We start from the raw sequence: 19215 nt of genomic DNA on the forward strand, positions 1-19215 counted from the left end.
AAATGCTGTGAAGTCCTTTAAAATTAATAAGCCTGTTTTTTTTTTTTTATTTGATGGTGTTGACATCAACTGCTACCATTGGCTTAGAGGTCCCGGCTCTTGTGTGGTCTTTTCATTAGTCTAATGGGAGTTAGTAGCCATGGTTTCTAGAACCAGAAAGACAGCAGCTTCCCGTTAGCAGACCAGTAGGCTAGCTGGAGGGACTGCCTAGCCACGGCTGCTGTGTCTGAATGCTGCCATGTCGACACTGAGCACGGGCAGTGTAGTCACAGGAGCAGTGCTTGAGTCGCAGCTGCCGTAGATGTGAGTGAAGCTTCCTCAGTGAGCGCAGTGTTGGACCGGGGTGTATGGAGGACCTAGGAGGAGTATTCCCAAACCGAGAAAGAGCCCCCGGGAAGGATCGGTCTCTCTCACACACACACACATCACATCACACGTCACACAGTCACGCAGAGGTCCCACTGCATCCAGGCCTTTCCCGCGTTACCCAGCACCACTGATGTGAGAGGAGCCTGGCGGGTGCTGGGCTGCAGGCCTGGTCTCTGGTCTCAGGGTGCTCTCCCTCTAGCGGAGGGCCAAGCCCATCCCGTGAGAGGAGAGCGGGGCTGAGGGAGGCACTAGCCCAGAGGTGAGGGGAGCAGCAGCGGCAGGCCTGGGGTCGGGAGAGGCTTCCAAGACGAGGCGGGGTGCTTACGCTGAAGAAGGTCCAGGTTTGCTGAGGAGGGGAGGGGCCCAGTCTGGCCACTCTGCGGCCAGAGCCTGGTGGTAGAGGAAGAGCGGGTAGAGAGACAGGCTGGAAGGGAGGGAACAGAGCCAGCGTGCGGTGGCACCTCACTGGATGCATGCTGAATCCTCACCACCACTCTACTGTTTCTGGCTGTGGTTCCCATTTGACAGATGAAGAAACGGGGGCCTCTTTGCTGGTCCATCTGTTTCAGGACTCAAACTCACCCCTGTGGTTGGTACATGAAGCCTTAGATTCCCTCTGGTGCCATGCTGACCTCACCTTGTACCCAAGGGAGCCGGTTGCTCACTCCATCAACACGTGTGGGTGCTCACAGCCCAGCCATCTGGTTTGCATTTCACCACAAGCAGGAGAAATGCTTCAGGTGTGCATGTGTGCCCCCGAGTCCTCTGGAAATGAAAGCCCCTCAGAGGCAGGGCTTGGCCAGTGTCTGTTGGGCGCCTAGAGCAGAGAGTGTTGGTGTGCAGCGAGAGCCCGGGGCCTGGTTCCCGGGGAAGAAAGAGAGCTCCTGGGTGAGGCTGAGAGGAGGTGGTGACCGCCCGCAGGGTCGGCACGCTTGGATGCCATTCTGGGGTTCCTTTAGAGTGTGTGGGCAGCGCCAGCTTCCTGGACAGGCTGCTCTGGGATTGAAAAGCACATGAGAACATAGCCGTGGGCCAAGTCAAACCTGCCCTGAGAAAGAGTCATCCCAAGCTGACTTCACTGACTGGTTTGCTTTTTATTTTAAAGAAGCTGCTTCATCTCAGCAAGGCACTCACTCACCCTGGTGCCGCAGCAGAGGAGTGACTTGGACGTGCTCGGAGAGGTGATGGGTGGTGTCAGGCTGACTTCCTGGGCCTGTCCCGCCCACACTCCGGACAGCACTGCGGACCTGGGAGGCATGCCGGTCCCATTTCTGGGTGATGAACAGCCAAGGAGACTCCCGGTGTAGACTAAGCCTCTCTTGATTCACGAAGCTGTCGGCCACGCTAGAAGGATGGGATTGAACAGGAATCACTGGGAGGGCAGAGGGCACACTGGGAGGACTGGTGCCTGGACCTCAGAGCCCTGGAGGCCTGTTCTCCAGCAGGAGCTCGCAGTCATAGTGACCAGGGACCTGTCCCTCATGCTCCGTCAGTCTTACTGAAAAGGGAAACCTGCCCTGTGTCACCTGCAGGCGTGTGAGGCCAGGTGAGGAGTGAAGGGAAGCTGTTTTTAGGTAATAGAACACTTTACAAATGCCTGTTTTTTAAGAAGAAGCTACCTGTCACTGCCCCTTGGGGGTTCTAAAGAGGCGAATCTCAGATGAGGTGTGAAGTGAGCTGCATGGCCAGCCCTGGTTCCTCCCAGTTCTGAGGAGCATGGAGTAGCCACCCCCGTCATGGCCTGATGGCTGCAGAGACAGACTTGCGGTTCTCTCCTTAGTCTCCCGGGGGAAGTGAGACAAATGGGGAGAAGCTGAACAGCAGCAGAGCATGCCGGTGACAGTTCATGGCAATGGGAGGCTTTCGCTGGTTGGTGCAAGGTCGGTTACCAAAATTCTAGGCAAAAACTTAGAGGCAGGGAAGATTCAAGTGGTTTGAGAGTTTATCACATAAAAATAGGCTGTACTGTAAAGACAGTAAAGGTCAGTAATCGCTTCCAAACATTGAACATTATAAACTGTTTTTAAAGTAAGATTATCTTTAGTCTCCCCAGACATTATACATGGCAAGTAATTGAAAAAGGTAAAAATGATACATATCTATTGATGAATTGTGTCATATGTAATGAATAGGCTTTTGAGCGTGTCAGTTATTTAAAGTAGTCAATATTAATAGAATACATAGTAGAAAAAATAAAGGGAACAGCCCTTTAGTAACTCATCGAGTAACACTCATCATGTGACAAAGATGAACAGTTTGGGAAATGTTCTGTTGACTTTTTAAATTGAGATTTAATTTACACACACAAAGCACACAGGTAGTAGGTACAGATTCATTTTTACACTAAATAACTGAACCGAAATCAAGATATGGAGCATCTCTTCCATCCCAGGAAGCTCCCCAGACTCCTTTGTGCCCGCCCCCCGCCCCTTTTTCACAGGTGACCCCTGTTGGATTCTGTCACCGAGGGTTACTTTTGCCTGCTCACCAGCCTCCTGTCATTAGGGTTGTGCAGTGTGACTCACATCTGCCTTCCTGTGCTGGGGGTAGCGTCTGTGAGTTCCGTCCGTGTTGCTGGGTATAGCAGTGGTTTAGTGTTTTGTTGTTGCTGCATAGTTCTCCAGTGTGTGAATATACCGCAGAGCATTTATCCATTCTCTTATGGATGGACATTTCGGTTGTTCCTACTGTTTGGCTGTTGTAAATGAAGCTGCTATACATGATCCTGTATATGTCTCCTTGTGGACATATGCATTCCTTTCTTCTGGGTGTTCTTGGAAGAAGACTTAACTGGGGTGTGGGGCAGTCGTGTATGTGACCACCCGGCCTCAGTAGACGTTGACCATTTTCTGGAGCAGCTGAACCCAGTTGGTGGCGGGAGCAGTGCGCGAACGTCCTGGTCGCTCGGCTCCCTTCCAGCCTCGGGGCATCCTGTGCACGCGTGTCTGTCTCCTTGTGGTCCTGGCTTCTGTCCCCAGTGACTAGAGGTGCTGAGTGTGGTCTCACCTGCTTATTAATTTACTTGGACACCTTCTTTAGGGAAGTGCCCATAGCAATCTTATTCATTTAAAATAAAATCATAATAATATTATTTTATTTAACCCAATATAGCCAAAAGATTATCCTTTAAAAATATAATCAGTGTAAATTATTTATGGTGTATTTTGCATTTTTTATAATGAATCATCAAAATCTAGGGTGTATTTTGTGGGGGGAGTACTATATTATGTTACTAAGCTTTCAAATTATGGCAAAATATATGTAACATAAAATTTGTCAGTTTGACCATTTTTAAGCATACAATTCAGTGGCAGTAATTACAGTCCTAATATTTTGCAGCCGTCACCTCTATTAAAATCTTTTCCTCACCATGAACAGAAACTCTGCAAATGTTAAGCAGTAATTCCCCTGCCCCCTTCCGTTGTTTGTTTGTGTTAATAATTTGACATTTTCTTCCATATGATGATGACTTAGTTGCTCAGTCGTGTCTGACTCTTGCCATCCTATGGACCATACATAGCCCACCAGGCTCCTCTGTCCATGGAATTCTCCAGGCAAGAATACTAGAGTGGGTTGCCATTTCCTTCTCTTTCTTCTGGATATGTGCCTTTTACAAGATGTGTTTTGACTGTCTCCTCCCAGTCTGTGGCTCGCCTAGTCGCCTTCCTGATGATATCACTGGATGAATGGAAGTTCTTAATTTTGATGAAGTCTGATTTATCAGTCTTACCTTTTTTAAGGTAGTGTTCTTCGTGTCCTTGTAACGAGTTCCTTGCCAAGCCCAGGGGCTCTCCACCTAGTACAGTCTTCCCTCAGGGAGAGAGGCATTTTTGGCTCTCACAACAGGGCCTGGGAGGCTGCCAAGCCTGCAGCACATGGGACGTTCCCCACAACAAAGACTCATCTGGCCTGTAGCATCGGGAGTGCTGAGCTGGGGAGAGCCCGGCCTGGCCAGTGTCGTCAGGGTGTTCTTGTACATTCGCTTCTGGAAGTTTTCCCGCCTTACCTTTAGCAGTTAAGTCTGTGATCCGTCTCTCTGTAATCCAGGTCTATGGGATGAGAAGAAATTGAGAGAAATCTTGATTCTTCCGCATCTGGGCCCCCAGCCTTTTATTTAAAACAAAATTCAACTCATTGTCAGGAACCGTACACATATAGAACTGAACTTTCACATATAGAACTGAAGTTTCGGTGTTGAGTGGTCTAACGGCCAGAGTTTGGAGCATGAAGTGAATGCCTGGCACGTGCAGAAACTGAAGAGTCTTTTCCTTTTCCAACTCGATTATTAAGGACTTGATAGAGTTTTTGTTTCTGTGGTTTTTTAACTTTCAGGTTACAACTATAATGAAAACACCCACACAAAAGATGCAACTCATAAAATAAACTGACTCTCAAGGGTGCTGTTTTTACTAGACTGTTACCAGATTCTTTGAGGGGCTTCCTTGGTGGCTCACCTGGTAAAGAATCTGACTGCAATACAGGAGACCTGGGTTTGATCCCTGGGTTGGGAAGATCCCTTGGAGAGGGAATGGTTACCCACTCCAGTATTCTGGCCTGGAGAATTCCATGGACTGCATAGGCCATGGGGTCGCAAAGAGTTGGACACGACTGAGCTATTTTCACTTATCTGGTTCTTTGCAGATAAGCGTCATGATTAAAATTTGTCAGACAGGGAATTGTTTAGTTTTTCCCTTGTAGTTCAGTTAGATTTCTACTTGTCAGGTCTTCCACAAAACTGACCACTTAAATATTCAAATCCTAGTAAAATAGGCTGTGACATTTTAGGATTGGTAGGAGAAGGAGAACCTAACTTCATAGGTGGTGCCCTTAACCCATGTGGACAGCTGTTCAGGAGGACGGCAAGGACAAAAAGGTTGTTGTGAGAATGTTCCCCTGTGTTTAATGGTTGTGTCCAGTACATTCATGATGTTTTTTAAAATCTAATTTTACGTAAGAATTTATGGCTGTTGAGTGGTCAGATGGGGAAAAGAAATCACCTTATCTAGCATATGTTGTGGATGGGTAACTGCTTGCTGTTGAAACTGACCCTGGCAAGGGGTCTAGGGGTTTTAGGGTTACTTAGGTCTTGCTTTAAAATCCTTAAAAATACTATAATGTTGCTATTTTAGGGCACAGAGAAGGAAATGGCAACCCATTCCAGTATTCTTGCCCAGAGAATCCTGTGGACAGAGGAGCCTGGTGTGCTGCTGTCTATGGGGTTGCACAGAATTGGACACGACTGAAGCGACTTAGCATGCATGCATGCATTGGAGAAGGAAATGGCAACCCACTCCAGTGTTCTTGCCTGGAGAATCCCAGGGACAGAGGAGCCTGGTGGGCTGCTGTCCATGGGGTCGCACAGAGTCAGACACAACTGAAGTGAATTAGCAGCAGCAGCATTTTAAGGCAACACTGGTTCCCCTTTTTCTCCGTGTGTGTGGCTGGTGTGCACCAGAAAGGTGCCAATTTGGAATCAACACCTGGGTCTGAGTCGCGGCTCTGCCTCTAAGTAACCCAGGGGTGGCTGTTCACCCAGCCTCAGCTTCCCGCTTTGGTAGGCGAGGCACTGGCTGCTGTTCCATGTGGGTCCTGGAGGACTGACTGAGAACTGAAGAGCTCTTTGTGAGGAACAGATCCTCACAGAAATGGGAGAGGCCCCCATTTGTTCAAGGGCTTCCCTGGTGGCTCAGATGGTAAGGAATCTACCTCCAATGTAGAGACCTTGGTTCGATCCCGGGGTTGGGAAGATCCCCTGGAGGAGGGCGTGGCAACCCACTCCAGTATTCTTGCCTGGAAAAATCCATGGACAAACCATGGGGTCAAAAAGAGTCAGACATGACTGAGCAACTAACACACACCCATTTGTTTGTGGGTCCACCCACTTGTTTGTGATGTGTGTTGTGTTTATACTGAGGCAGCACATGAAATTAGGTGAGTAGATTTGGAAAAACCTCCCCTTCCTCTCTGGGTGACCTGGGGCTCATTTCTTCTGAGGCATCGTTCCTTATCTGTAGAATGGGGGTGATGGTGGTTCCAACCTACAGGCATCCTGCGAGGTTTAAGCTTGTTAAGCTGTAAAATGCCTAGGATATTTTATGTGCTTGGCACATAGTAGATACATTAATTATGTCATTGTTACTGTAGAGTTGATTTGGATAATAATGAAATTCAGTGTCTGCCTCAGTCAGACCCTTTTCTGCACAGGCTGACCAGGCCTCTGAAAGCTGGCGTGATGAGTCCCTGACGTAGGGGTTGTGGTCCTCAGCACTGTGAAGCTAGGCAGGGATGATGGGCACAGAGGGCCTGCTGCGGGAAAGAACGTGACACGTGAGCCAGGTGCACCGCATTTACCTGTGTCTTCACTGCTCAGCAGATTCAGAGTTTAATTGTTCATTAATGAGTCACCTGTTTAATTTCACTAGTTTCTTTAATGGGGCCATTTTCAACGTCGGAAGGGCTGAAAACAAACTTTCTTCAGTTTTGTTTCCACTGCTCCTAGCCTGATGTTTGGCGCCTGATAAATGTATGTTGAGTAAATTTTGATTATCTGTTATTTGCAGGTCAGGTCCAAAAATATGTTAGAAATCCTGAGAAAAAGTGATGCGGCCAAAAGAGTCACGTGTAGAGGTCGTTAAAGTTGCTTTAGAGGAGAAAGTAATGTGGCTGAGTCTTTGGCCTCGGCGTCAGGGGCCTTTTTGACTTTTTTTTTCTTTTTTTTAAATGAAATTGTTTTTAAAATGGAAAACCATACATATAATAAAAAATACACAGTAGCTTAAGGGGGAAAGTTAAGGTTTTATATGTCCTATTTGGCAGAGTTTCAGTGACCTGGAACCTCAAGTGGGCAGATCTGGACACAGATGGGGCCAGAAACCTTAGTATGAAATATAGCTTCTCCCAGACTGCATTCTGCCACCGTTCATCTGTGTGCACATATGGACGTGCGAGGCGTGGGGAGGGCTTGATCAGATAGCAGAGATCGTCACTGTCTCCTCCTCGGTGGCAGCTGGCAATACACCCGCTTCCTGGATCCAGCTCGAGTGAGCGTAAGTCACCTGGAAGCTTGTTAAAAACAGTGCTTCCTGCGCTCCATTCTCGGGGTCCGTGGGTCTGGGCTGAGGCCTGGATGTGCACCCAGAGAGCAGCACCCTGGACTGTAGGACTCTGAAAGAGCAGAGACCCTGCTGTTGGAGCCTGTCCAGAGTATTTTACAGTTCCCTGTATGCATCACAGTTTTCATCTGTTTTATAGAACAAAACAGGTGTATGGAATTGAAGAGACCAAAATAAATCCATAAGCATATAAGATGGGCCTTATGGAGGCCTTCAGAGTGCCTGATTTTCATGAGGAACTTTGGAAATTAAAGTGACTCAGATGGGTTTCTATATTGAACTTGATTCTGTTTGAGACTGCCAGTGTAGAAGCAACTGTTTATCACATCTTAACTAGCCAGTGTCTTTGTTCAGAGTACATAGCATATGTTTCAAAGAGCTTGGATGTCTGCAAAAGCTGTAAATTTAGGATTGAAATAGAGTATTAGTTTTCAGGTGACTGAGTGAATGCTGAGCTCAGATAGGGGCAGAGGGGACCAGAAACCATATCACCACACTCATAATGGTCGTAAAGCTGACCAGATGCCCCTCGTTCTGAGCAAAGTCTCCAGCCTCCAGTTTGAGGTGAATTGAGGTGTTTTGTCCACCTTTAGTTTCTGTGGCTCCTCTGTTCTCAGAGTTTCCCCTTAGCTTCACCTCTCCTCTCCCTTCACCTTTGGCTGCTTGTACAGACCAGCGCTTCTACCTGTGCTCTTGGTAACAGAATGCCCGTGTGTCCTTGTTCTGTCACTCACTCCTTTTTCTCTGTATCTTCTTCCTTTTTTCTGGTAAATATGGTCACTTCTTCTTTCCTGAAAGGCAGAAAAGTGTAAACGTTGACTGAAGATGCTTGTTACTGCAGCAGCTGCCAGCCCATCCTGACTCAAAGGGCATGTATGTGCTTGTGTGAACTTCCTTGAGAAGTTCTCCCGGGTCCATATTTTTTTGTTTGTTTGTTTCTTAAAGCCTTAAAACAGTGCACATTTATTCCCTCATGGTTGGTGTGGAAATCCAGGCATGGCCTCTCTGGGCCCTCCATTCCAGGCGTCTCTCAGTCTGCAGTCAGCATGTGCTCTCATCTGAGGGCTTGACTGGGGTGGGATCCGTGTCCCAGATCCCTCTCATCATTGGTGGCAGGTCTCTCCTCCTCGGGGACGCAGTTCTTACTGCTGGTGGCTGAGGTCTTCCCACCTCAGACCTATGGTTTTGATCAGATTCACGGACTACCAGCCCCTTCCCCATACTCTCTATTTCCTTGGCTCTCTGTTTTGATTCATCCTTTGGTAAATTACTTTCCCTGAAGAAGACCACCTTTGAATTCCCTGGTGGCCTGCTGGTTAGAATTCAGCAGTGTCATTGCTGTGGTCTGGTTCAGTCCCTGGTTGGGGAGCTGTGTGGTGTGGCCAAAATATTTAAAAAAAATCAGCTCCAAGAAGACCTTCATCATTTCTGTTAATTTACCAACATCTACTAAAATTAAGTCCCTCTCCCTGGAAGTATACTAACTTACTGATGCCTCCTCAAGTATCAGCAAACCTAGGGGGACAGGCACTGTCTTCTTGTTAGGGGTGAGGCTGCTGACTGATGGTGAAGGCCCCTGCATAGCCAATACCCTGTGCCCTGTCCCCTCTCCTGCAGGGTCCTTGCCCCCCACCTGCCTTCCGCCTGCTGCCGCTCTGCACATGCTTTTCCACCCAGCACACCTCAGCCCCTCCTTGTGAACCGACCTGCAGGGTTCTCTCTGCCCAGGACGCTTCCTGCCTTCCCGCTCAGAGACCTGATTCACGTGCCCCCTTCTCCGTGAGTCACTGCCTGATCTTGTTCCCAACAATGTCTGCAACCCCTTCTGTGTGATTCCAGCACACGGCACGTAGTCTGCTATGATACATTGTGTTTTGCCCATCCGGACGGCCTACCTGTGATGATGTCATTGCCCCTGTGTGTGGGGAACCAGTCTTACTGATTGTCCCCCTTGGGGCTTGACCCATAGCAGGAACGGGAAGTGGGAACAGCGAACCGGGGTCGGTCAGTGTTGGTCAGCTCCTCGTGTTTGACGGGTTCAGCGGGGGAGCTCAGGGCTGCCTCTGCCTGCCCCTCCTCTCTCCTGGGACCCCCTGCCCCCTACCTGGCTGGGTCACCCCTCTGCTCTGCCTTCCTCCTCTCAGCCTGTCTGTGACCTTGTCTCACCCAGCGGACAGGAAGCCCCAGGAGGGTAGAAGGCCAAGAAATCCTGGTCACTTGTTCCCCATCTGGTACAGCACTTCCCTCCAGAGCGAGCACTCGGTAGTAGTTGTTGAACGAGGGAGTGAGTGAGTGAATGAATGGAGCAACTCAAGAGCAGTTTAATACGGTATGAAGTCAGATGCTAGGTGGTATTTTGCAGACTTCTGTGTTAGAAAAGCACAGGTCACTGGAGGTCATCTGACAATTTGAAATAAGAGGAATCTTACACTATCTTAGGGTTGGCAAAGTGAATCACTGGACGGGAGGTAAATCATTCTACTCTGGAAAGTAATACCACACACTAGTTGTGAAAATTGGGGAAACTCTTTTCCACATCACTTTTTTTTTTTCAGGGATATATACGATTACTTCCAGGTTTTGCAACTTTTTTTTTTTAGAAATTAGAAGAATGACTGAAACAAGCAATGGTCATTTTGCCGAGATGGAGTCTTAATTGACAAAGCTAATGATCTAGAAAAACCTACATTGGAAAATGTCACTTTATTATAGGCGTCTGCGAGTGCAGATGGGAAAACAGGTTTTTTTCTTTCTGCAGCGGATTCATTAAGTGTTTAGAAAGAGGGTCTCTGTGCACCGCCTTCCCTAGCCTGAGTAGCTTGAGACTAAATCTGAACCCTTGTCATCTCGCGTCTGTTAGGAAGGAGGCGTATGCATTGCCCTTTATAGCAGACCCCGGGCCTCTGTGCCATCCTCTCTCAGCCTCTGCTCCCGGGCCCAAGAGCATCATCAGGAGTGTCCAGGTGACAGTCACCTCCGAGACAGGCCAACCCCCGCCTGGCCAGAGAGCCGCCTCGTCGCACCTTGCTGACCAGCTCATCCCCCAGGTGGTGGGTGGTTCAGAGTCTCTGCAGCCCTGAGCTGCCCCCAGGCTCCCCCGTTCCTGCTTAATAAGAGAGAGCTCAGACCTGGTGACAGGCATTCCTCCTATTATTTGCTGTCTCCATCTCAGTTTCTTTGTGTCTTCGCCTCCCTTGGCCTCTCTGAGGAGGAGTCCTGGCCAGCAGTTAAGAGGAGCCTGGTGGCCCGTGCCCGGGGCTTGTGATGTCGCTCTGGGCGCCGTCTCTGCATCCCCATCTTTCCTTCCTTCCCGGCTCTAGCCCCTCCTGGGTTTACACAATGTCCCTGTGCCTCTGAGATAATGTCCTGTCCCCTCTGTCTTCACTTACGGCATTTACCAAGAATATTCCACATTTGAGAGGTCTTCAGGCCCCTGGGTCTGGGCGCTCCCACCGCCAGCGATGCTCCCTGGTGGATCCCTTCCGCCAGTCCTCCCGGCCCGGGGCCTCCTGCTGCCCTGTCTCCTTGGCCTCCCCAACGCTCTTCTGACCCGTCAGGCTCTCTCTTCCCCTGGCTTCTCTCACTGCCATTCCTGCCCCTGAACAGGGGTGCTCCCCAACTTTCGGGACTCTGGGTTAGGAGTTAGACCTGGTTTTCAAAACCCAGTTCTAAAATATTCTCATCTCTGACTATAATCAGAAGTCATCTTATGCCAAAAGGTGACTTAAGCTAATAGATTCGATTCCTTACTTTTGGTTCCAAGTGAACAATTTGATAATTGTCTGTTTTATGGGTAGCAATTAAAAGCTGTGCACTGGTTAAACTATTCTCTCACTGGAAATTCATTTCCAGATATTGACTGCTCCAACAAAATGGTGTTTAATGGTGTTATTCTCAGAAAGTGAGACAGCATTTTCTCTGATAAAAATGAGAATGATAACTGTTGATCAGTAAAGCATTTAATTAAGGAAATATAAGGGAAAGAATTTTTTTTTTTTGGGTGGACAAAGAAGCAGATTTGCGTTTTCTTGCTTGTCTTGCTGAACCGTCAGCTGGCTAGTCCTCAGAGGCGGGAGCCAAGCAGTCGGTGCAGACAGCCCTGCACGGCTTGGTCAGCCCTTAAACCTTCTTGATCTCACTCCCCATTTTGTTTCAAGGTAGACTAACTCTACAGAAGGACTTTTCTTTATGGCTTCTTTTCCATTAGGAATTTTAATGCCAGTAGAGAAATAGCTAATAAATACAAATGACATCTTAGTACCACTTTCTTAATTTTTATTTTTTGATAAAAACAGTGCTCGAAAGAGTTATGGACTCTTGAAACGAGAGTGAATTTTTTTTTTTTATCAACTGAAGTGGAAAATAAAATAATTTTGCTTAATCAAAAAGAAAGCTCTCAGCTACTTTACCCAAAGGCATGGGCATTTTAAATTATATTTGGTTAGTCAGGTGAGTTGTCTTGACTTACTGTAATAACATTGTAGTATGACTCTAATAAATTATAGCCTATAATTCAGTTTATTGCAGTTTTAATGGGGATATTATTTTTTTTTACCAAAAAAGGTTAAAATATTTGTTTTCTTTGTCAAATCTCAGGGTGATATGTTTGCAAGTTCCCTTTTCAGGGGATACAGGAAAGGTTCCTACACTTTTCTCAGCAGTAGCTCTTTGTCACCTCTACCTCCTCCTCCTTTCTCTCTCTGTCTGTCTGTCTCTGGAGATGCAGGGAGCTTTCCTGTGTACCAGGCCGTGGGACAGGAAATGTGTACTCACCTCGTGTTCTGTGGCCTCCGTACCTCTCCTCTTGATTGTAATTCTGCTCTACTGTGACGGGGACCTGGAGAGATAGTGCTGGGGGTTTTCCCTCTGACGGGTCCCTCGTGAGCACAATGTAAGTGTCAGACCAGGGGAAGGGAAGGGGTGGGAGTAGTCCCGCGAGGGAGGGGGGCCGGCACCCTCCCCACAGCCGCGTCCTCACTCTCACACCCCAGCGCCGTCGGGGGTGGTGGAGACGCTCTGACCCCGGCCCTGTGATCTCAGCCTCTCACCGTCACCACCTCCCTGTGACCAGCAGCTGCCTGTGGGCCGCAGGGACCTTTACCCTAGATTCTGTTATCACTGGGGTTTACCAAAGGAAACTCACAGCAGCTGGTGACAAAGGAGCATACGTGATGTCTGGGCTGATACGACATGCCTCAGAGTGTGGAGGTTCCAGAGGCTTGCTCAGTTCTGGGGACCTTCCTGAATCCTTCGGATTGATGCATTACATCAGAAGTTGGCCCATCTTTATCAGAACCCCAAGTCTGAGATATGTGGGTTCTCAGATTCCATGGTGCACCCCTGGAGCTCATTTCTCACTGGCTGCTTGTGACTACTTCAACTTCCTTTAGGCTTAAAGGCAGAAAATTTAAGGGACCAAAGTTCATTTCTAACAACATGACAACTAGGAGAATTGAAAGTAGCCCAAAGAGATAGTGCCCGTGTAAGAACTTGGAGATAACACTGGTTTAATGATTGATTAAAGCTGTGGGGTGTCTTAGAGGCTGTTCAGAGTTATCATGAAATGATAGGGGTTCCAGATAATGTGGTATTGGAAGTTGTTGGGACACCAATGTGGCATAATTTAATGAAGAAAAAAATACCAGAAAGTGAATTCCAAATATGACCCCTGTGTTTTAAAATGTATTGAGGGAAAAGAGTATACATCTCTACATGTATTTGGTACACATGTGTTTTCTGAAACCAGGGTTCTTCACATCCAGAATGACCAGGGAATTGGGCTAGATGATCTGTAAGTCAACACCTGGGTCTGAGATTTCACGACTGTAGATAGTGACTTTAAATATGGTGTCCTTTATGGTAATTTGGAAATAATAGATTCAGTCTTAGTTTTGCTAATATTGCCTGCCTCTAAGCTTTGTAATGTCCTTAAAATGTCTCTGTGCTTGTGAACACAGAGCCTTTTTGAACTTTAATATTTATTTCTTTATTTGGCTGTGCTGGGTCTTTGTCGCTGCGTGGGCTTTCTCTAGTTGTGGCTAGCAAGGGCTCCTCTGTAGTTGGGGTGCACAAGCTTCTCATTGTGGTACCTTCTCTCGTTGCGGAGCGCTGGCTGGTTCTAGGCACACGGGCTTCACTAGCTGGGGCTCCCGGGCTCTAGAGTGCAGGTTCAGTAGTTGTGGTGAATGGGCTTACTTGCTCCGTGGCAGGTGGGATCTTCCTGGATCAGGGATTGAACCTGTGTCTCCTGAATTTTGGCAGGCAATTCTTTACCACCGAGCCACCAGGGAAACCCTCTGTGCTGCATTTTAAATGAGAGCAATATTTACCAAGGATTTTTCTAGCATTTCCACAAGAAAAAATGTATTTACCATATCAGAACTTAAACTTAATTTATAAAAGTGGGACAGCTAATTATTCTGTGCCTTTCAGTAAACTCCAGAAAACTGTTGCCTGGCTGTTATCCCATCCCTGTCATTTATTACCTGGGTAATAACCTTGGACACACCGTTCATTTCTCTGTCCCTCAGTTTTTGCAGCGATAGAATGGGCCTAATAATAGTGCCTATTTCCTAGGAAGCAAGATGATTAAATTATGTAATACATGTCAAGTTCACAAGAGTTCTTTGCACTGAATGCTTAGAAAATGGTGATTGTTACTAGCATCACCAATTGAATGGATATGAATTTGAGCAAACTGAGAAATAGTGGACAGAGGAGCCTGGAGTGCTGCAGTCTGGGGTTGCAAAGAATCAGACATGACTTAGCGACTGAGCAGCAGTCCCTCCCTCCTTCCTCTTCAGTTCCTCTGTCTCTGGCCTTTGCTGGGACGAGGTCTGTTTGCATCTCTGAATGTCAGTCCAGAAGATGGGCTTCATCACGGTGGTCAGAATTCTCTCCTCTTATGAATGACCGGGGGCTCCGGTCACGCTAGCTTGATTAAATTATAGTTCGCAGAATCTGTCCTGAGTTGTTAAAATCTAAAGTGGCTGAAATGAAAAGTAGAATACTGTGAAGCTGGTGATAAATAATTCTAGCCTGCTTTTTTGATGCAGGGGTATTCATCTAAAGTGATAGCTGCTTTTTACCATTCTGTTTGTTTCTGGTTTCTTTATAGTGATTAGTTGAGAAGTTGCAAATATTGCTTTGGAGTTGTTATCTTTTTGCAGACCAGAAAAGAGATATAGTCATGGTTTAGAGTCCTTAAGTTGATCCGTGGATTGAGGTATTTGGGGGAGAAGAGTGTCAAAGGCAAAGAAGCCAAAAGATTTTTAAGAGCTCAGAAGATACAGGTCTCTTGTCCGGCCCCCTTTTCAGATTCAGAGGCTCGGGGTCAGGTCATCTGAGGTGACCAGGAAGGACAGTGCTGTCTTTTTTAAGGTGTACCTCTGTTGGGGTGCATTGGAGTGTGGTGGAGGGACATTTGTTGACCATTTGAAACAGGGAACAGCTGGGCTTGGTCCATTTTGCTCCTCAGGGGATTCTTTTTTTTTTTTTAATTGGTGTATAGTTGCTTTATAATGTTGTGTTGGTTTCTGCTGTAGAGCGAAGTGAATCGGTTGTATGTGTACATGTATCCCCTCCCTTTTGAACCTCCCTCCCACCGCTCTGGGTCATCTCAGAGCACCAAGCTGAGCTCCCTGTGCTATACAGCAGCTTCCCACTAGCGATCTGTTTTACGCATGGGCGTGCATACATGTGAGTCTCAGCCTCCCAGTGCATCCTGATCGCCTTCGCCTCCTTCCTGTATCAGCACATCCGTTCTCTACGTCTGCGTCTCTGTTCTGCCCTGCAAGTAAGTTCATCTGAGCCGTTTTTTTAGATTCCACAGATTTTTAAAGTAGAGCTTTCTCGAGTAGATGTGTTTGAAGATAGATTTGGGGGAAACAAAAGAGAGAAGATTCTTTGGCCCTATCATAGAAAAATACTCCATTCATAAGAGATGGAAGACAGAGGCAGAGGAAACCCAAACGTGCTTCTCTGGAAGCGTGTGGGTGGTTTCTCGGTGTGGCAGGGGTGCCCACAGGGGCACGGCCCTCTGAAGAGGAACATGGAAACCAGAGTGACCCAGGGCTGTAGTCTGGCTGCCGCCAACTTGCCTGATGACCCTGGTGCTGCCTCTCGTCTGCGCACCTGTCATGGAGGCCACGGCGGGTTCATGTTTCCTGTAAGCCCGCGGTGGCAGCTCCCCACACTGCCCAGGGCGAAGGGCAGGAGGCCACGGTGGGTTCAGGTAGAAGGAATCCTGTGAGCCCGCGGTGGCAGCTCCCCCCACTGCCCAGGGCAAAGGGCAGGCGGAGTGTTTGCCTCTCACCTGGGTGGGTGGGCAGTGAGGCACCCGCGAGACACTGAGGATTCCCTAGTGGTCAGAAAGGACATGGCCCCTGACCCTCGTGCCTCCTTGAGCCCAGAAACATAAACCGAATGTGCCCGTATGTGTGTGCACACACGGCGGGAGACGGGCGCAGGGCTGGGCCGACGCCGAGCAGGGAAGCCTGGGGGTGGAGGGGGGGTGTCTGGGCTGTAACTTCTGGCTTCACCTTTCTTTTAAAGTCGCTTATCTGACTGCTGCCAGGCAGCCCCCCCGAGAATGGTGAGTGTCCACCTCTCAGAGCGTTGTGTACCGCAAGACAGACAGTAAAGACAATATTTGTTGAATTTCTAGTCCTAACCTATTCAACTCTTTTCGGAGTCAATGAATATTTTTTGAGTGAACAAATGATTGACAGTCAGAAGTGTAGATTGATTATGACTAAATTTGATTCATGGCTGATTGCCCCTCTTCAGGGAATACAAATGGTAACCAATAAAGTTTTTAAACAGGCATATCTTTTTCAGTGTTTCAGTAGATTTCAGTGTAATCTAAACTGGATGTAGGTTATAGATTTCAGTGTTTCAATTAAAAAAAAAATTCTTCCATCGTAAAGTAATTTTATAAATTTATTGAACAGTGTTGATGTTTCCCCACTAATCTCATTTTCTTAATTAAAATTTTTTATTTTAGGGTAATACATATTTGCTATAGAAATTAAATATATATATATATAAAGCAAAAAGCAAGCAGTTTAAATTTAATGTGTATTGATTACTTATTTGATCGTATTGAGTGAATTCAGAGAACTTTATGATGAAAAATTCCCTAAAGAGTTGGATGTAATCTGTATTTAAAAATAAAAGTCTTAAAAATTGATTTTTTTTTCCCTCAAGAGCCAAATGTATGAACCAAGCATGCTTTGATTCTGATTTATGGTCATCAAAACTAAATTCTAGATTCAATAGATATTTTGCAATTTGTCATTCTGTTAAATTGTGTTATATCCACTTAGAAAATGAAATATGAGCAGGAGGGTTGACGGACCTACTAGAAATCGCTGCCTGACACGCTGCTTCTAATTAGCCTGCTTTTGGAGCTAGAAGGGGAACCTCAGTGTTCTAAGTGTAAATTTTCCTTCTTCTCCTCTCCTGTCCCCTGCCTTTTAGTATGTATGCCAAATACAACCTATGACGTATTATAGTTGGAAAGTTCTAATTGCATGCTGCTATGGTTTTTAATCAGAGCAAACTAGGTACAATTTCTAAATTGTATTTTGTCATTCCTGATATTGTAGAGCCGTTAATAAGTCGCTGAACTACTGTATATATTTTTCAAATTAACAATTGATTATATATTATAGCAGGCTATAAATTTTTTAAAATACAGTATTTAGGAGTCTGTTTTTTTGAACTGTGCTACTTTCCTTTTAATATATTTAAATGCCTCATGAAGGTGATTATTAAATGTATTCAACTCATTTTCCATATAAAAACTGGTCAGGGTTAGAGATGAGTATTTTTTAGAAAAGTAAAGATCTAATTTTGAGAAGTATTTATGTCCTAGAGACCATTTGTGTGTTTTAATCCTTTTTTTTTTTAATTTCCTTAGAGGATGTTGAATCTTTCTTCCAGATAAATGTGTGTTTTTTTTTTTAAAGAATTGTTTTAGGAAATACCTCTCCATGTATTTCTGAAAGTGCTTATCTTTATTTTTGAAATGTTTACTGTCAAATGTTAAAAACAAAAAACAACTTTAACTCGAATGTATTTTGTTTCATGTGCAGAGCTGTTTCAGAGCCGTTTCACATACTAGATGCTTTTGAATTAGGAATTCACATAATAATGAATTCTGCTTGTTTTGCTTCTCTGCGAAGGTTTGTTGTGTGAGCTTAAAATAAGACTGCAGCTGATTCGTGCAGCACATATTAACTGTTTATTTAGTTTAAGTACATGACTGTATCTTTCATTTCTGATCAACCTGAGGAATTTGCATGCTACACAGCAGCTATCTTCTTTTATACTTTATTAAATATCTGTCAATTATAAATATCAAGGTTTTACATTAATGTCAAGATAGTACATCAAAAATTCATGGAATATGTGACTTTTTCCAAGGGTATTTAATACTTAATGCATTTGTGTCATTTTTCTTTCTAGAGATATTGACAGGTTTTATTAAGTGTTTGTTAGGGAGATTTCATTTTTATCAAGGGACTATAAAGAGAAGCTGCATGCTAAATCAATTTTTTAAAGCCAGAATATTGTTCATTTTTTTCATATTCAAACTCTTGTAATCCATAGGTTTTATTTAAATTTCTTCTTGGTTTATTTTTGTTGTATGTGAGTGATAGTTCAAGACAGAACTTTAATAAGGATGAAATATGCTGACTGTAGAGGTTTTTAATTTCCTTAAGCATAGCTACCAGACCCATGCAATATGGTAAATTCTTCAAAATGTCATACTTACATATTTAGCAATATTACTTCTTTTTATTGAAGCCAAACAAACGATTTTAGATATTAATCTTTCCAAAACACAGTGATTATTTTGTACTAGGTACAGTATTATTGTGTCTCATCTGGACGCCGCCTCCGGTAGAAGAGGGACCGGGGAGGGCTTCCCGGGGCTGCCGGGCTTGACGTGAGAAAACAAGGATCCTCTTTTAAAAGTGAGTTCTGCAGGGCTTCAGGTCTGATCATGAGCTGCAGCAACTGTTCATATCTCAACTTCGAATATTTATAATGCAGAAGAAAGTGAAAATACCAGTTACTTAAAAAATCTGCAGAAAATCTATGGCTGGTTTCTGAACTGTTTATGGGGTCCCTGTTGTCCATGCCAGACAGCCCCTCACCATCCAGTGTATAGGTAGGTACATCCTGGAAACAGCTATCTCAACTTAATTAGCCACATTTTCTGCTTTCATTTAGATTTCTGTTTTTAAGGTACATGTTAGGACTGTCTTCTACTGGAGATAAACAAAACCCTTATAGGATTTTGCTCTATAAAGTGAGGAATGTTCAGTTATCCTCCCCATAAAGTATAAGCGTAATAAGTTTCATCCAAGAACATTTTCAGGAACTTGCAAGTAACTTCAGATTAATAGTGTAATTTTTGGAAGATGTATTTTTAAACCTTGAGACTTAATGTGTTAAAAATCTGTCCAGAGTTTAAACAGTGTCTGGAATAGACATATTTCTTATTGTTTATTTTTTCGGGGTATGTGAAAATACTTATCAGTTCAGTTCAGTCGCTCAGTTGTGTCTGACTCTTTGCGACCCCATGAATCGCAGCACGCCAGGCCTCCCTGTCCATCACCAACTCCCAGAATTTACCCAAACCCATGTCCATCGAGTCGGTGATGCCATCCAACCATCTCATCCTCTGTCATCCCCTTCTCCTCCTGCCCTCAATCTTTCCCAG

The 19215-nt window shown here is 45.6% G+C and overlaps 1 protein-coding gene across 30 annotated transcripts in view; it reads left to right on the forward strand.

Moving 5' to 3' along the window:
• The window catches only part of SETD3 (SET domain containing 3, actin N3(tau)-histidine methyltransferase), a 78749-nt gene that overhangs the window by 42950 nt on the left and 16584 nt on the right, over positions 1 to 19215 (forward strand). The window lies entirely within an intron of this gene.

This window comes from Giraffa tippelskirchi, chromosome 12, assembly GCF_054371585.1.
Source record: "Giraffa tippelskirchi isolate mGirTip1 chromosome 12, T2T-mGirTip1v1.2.pri, whole genome shotgun sequence".
Lineage (NCBI taxonomy): Eukaryota > Metazoa > Chordata > Mammalia > Artiodactyla > Giraffidae > Giraffa > Giraffa tippelskirchi.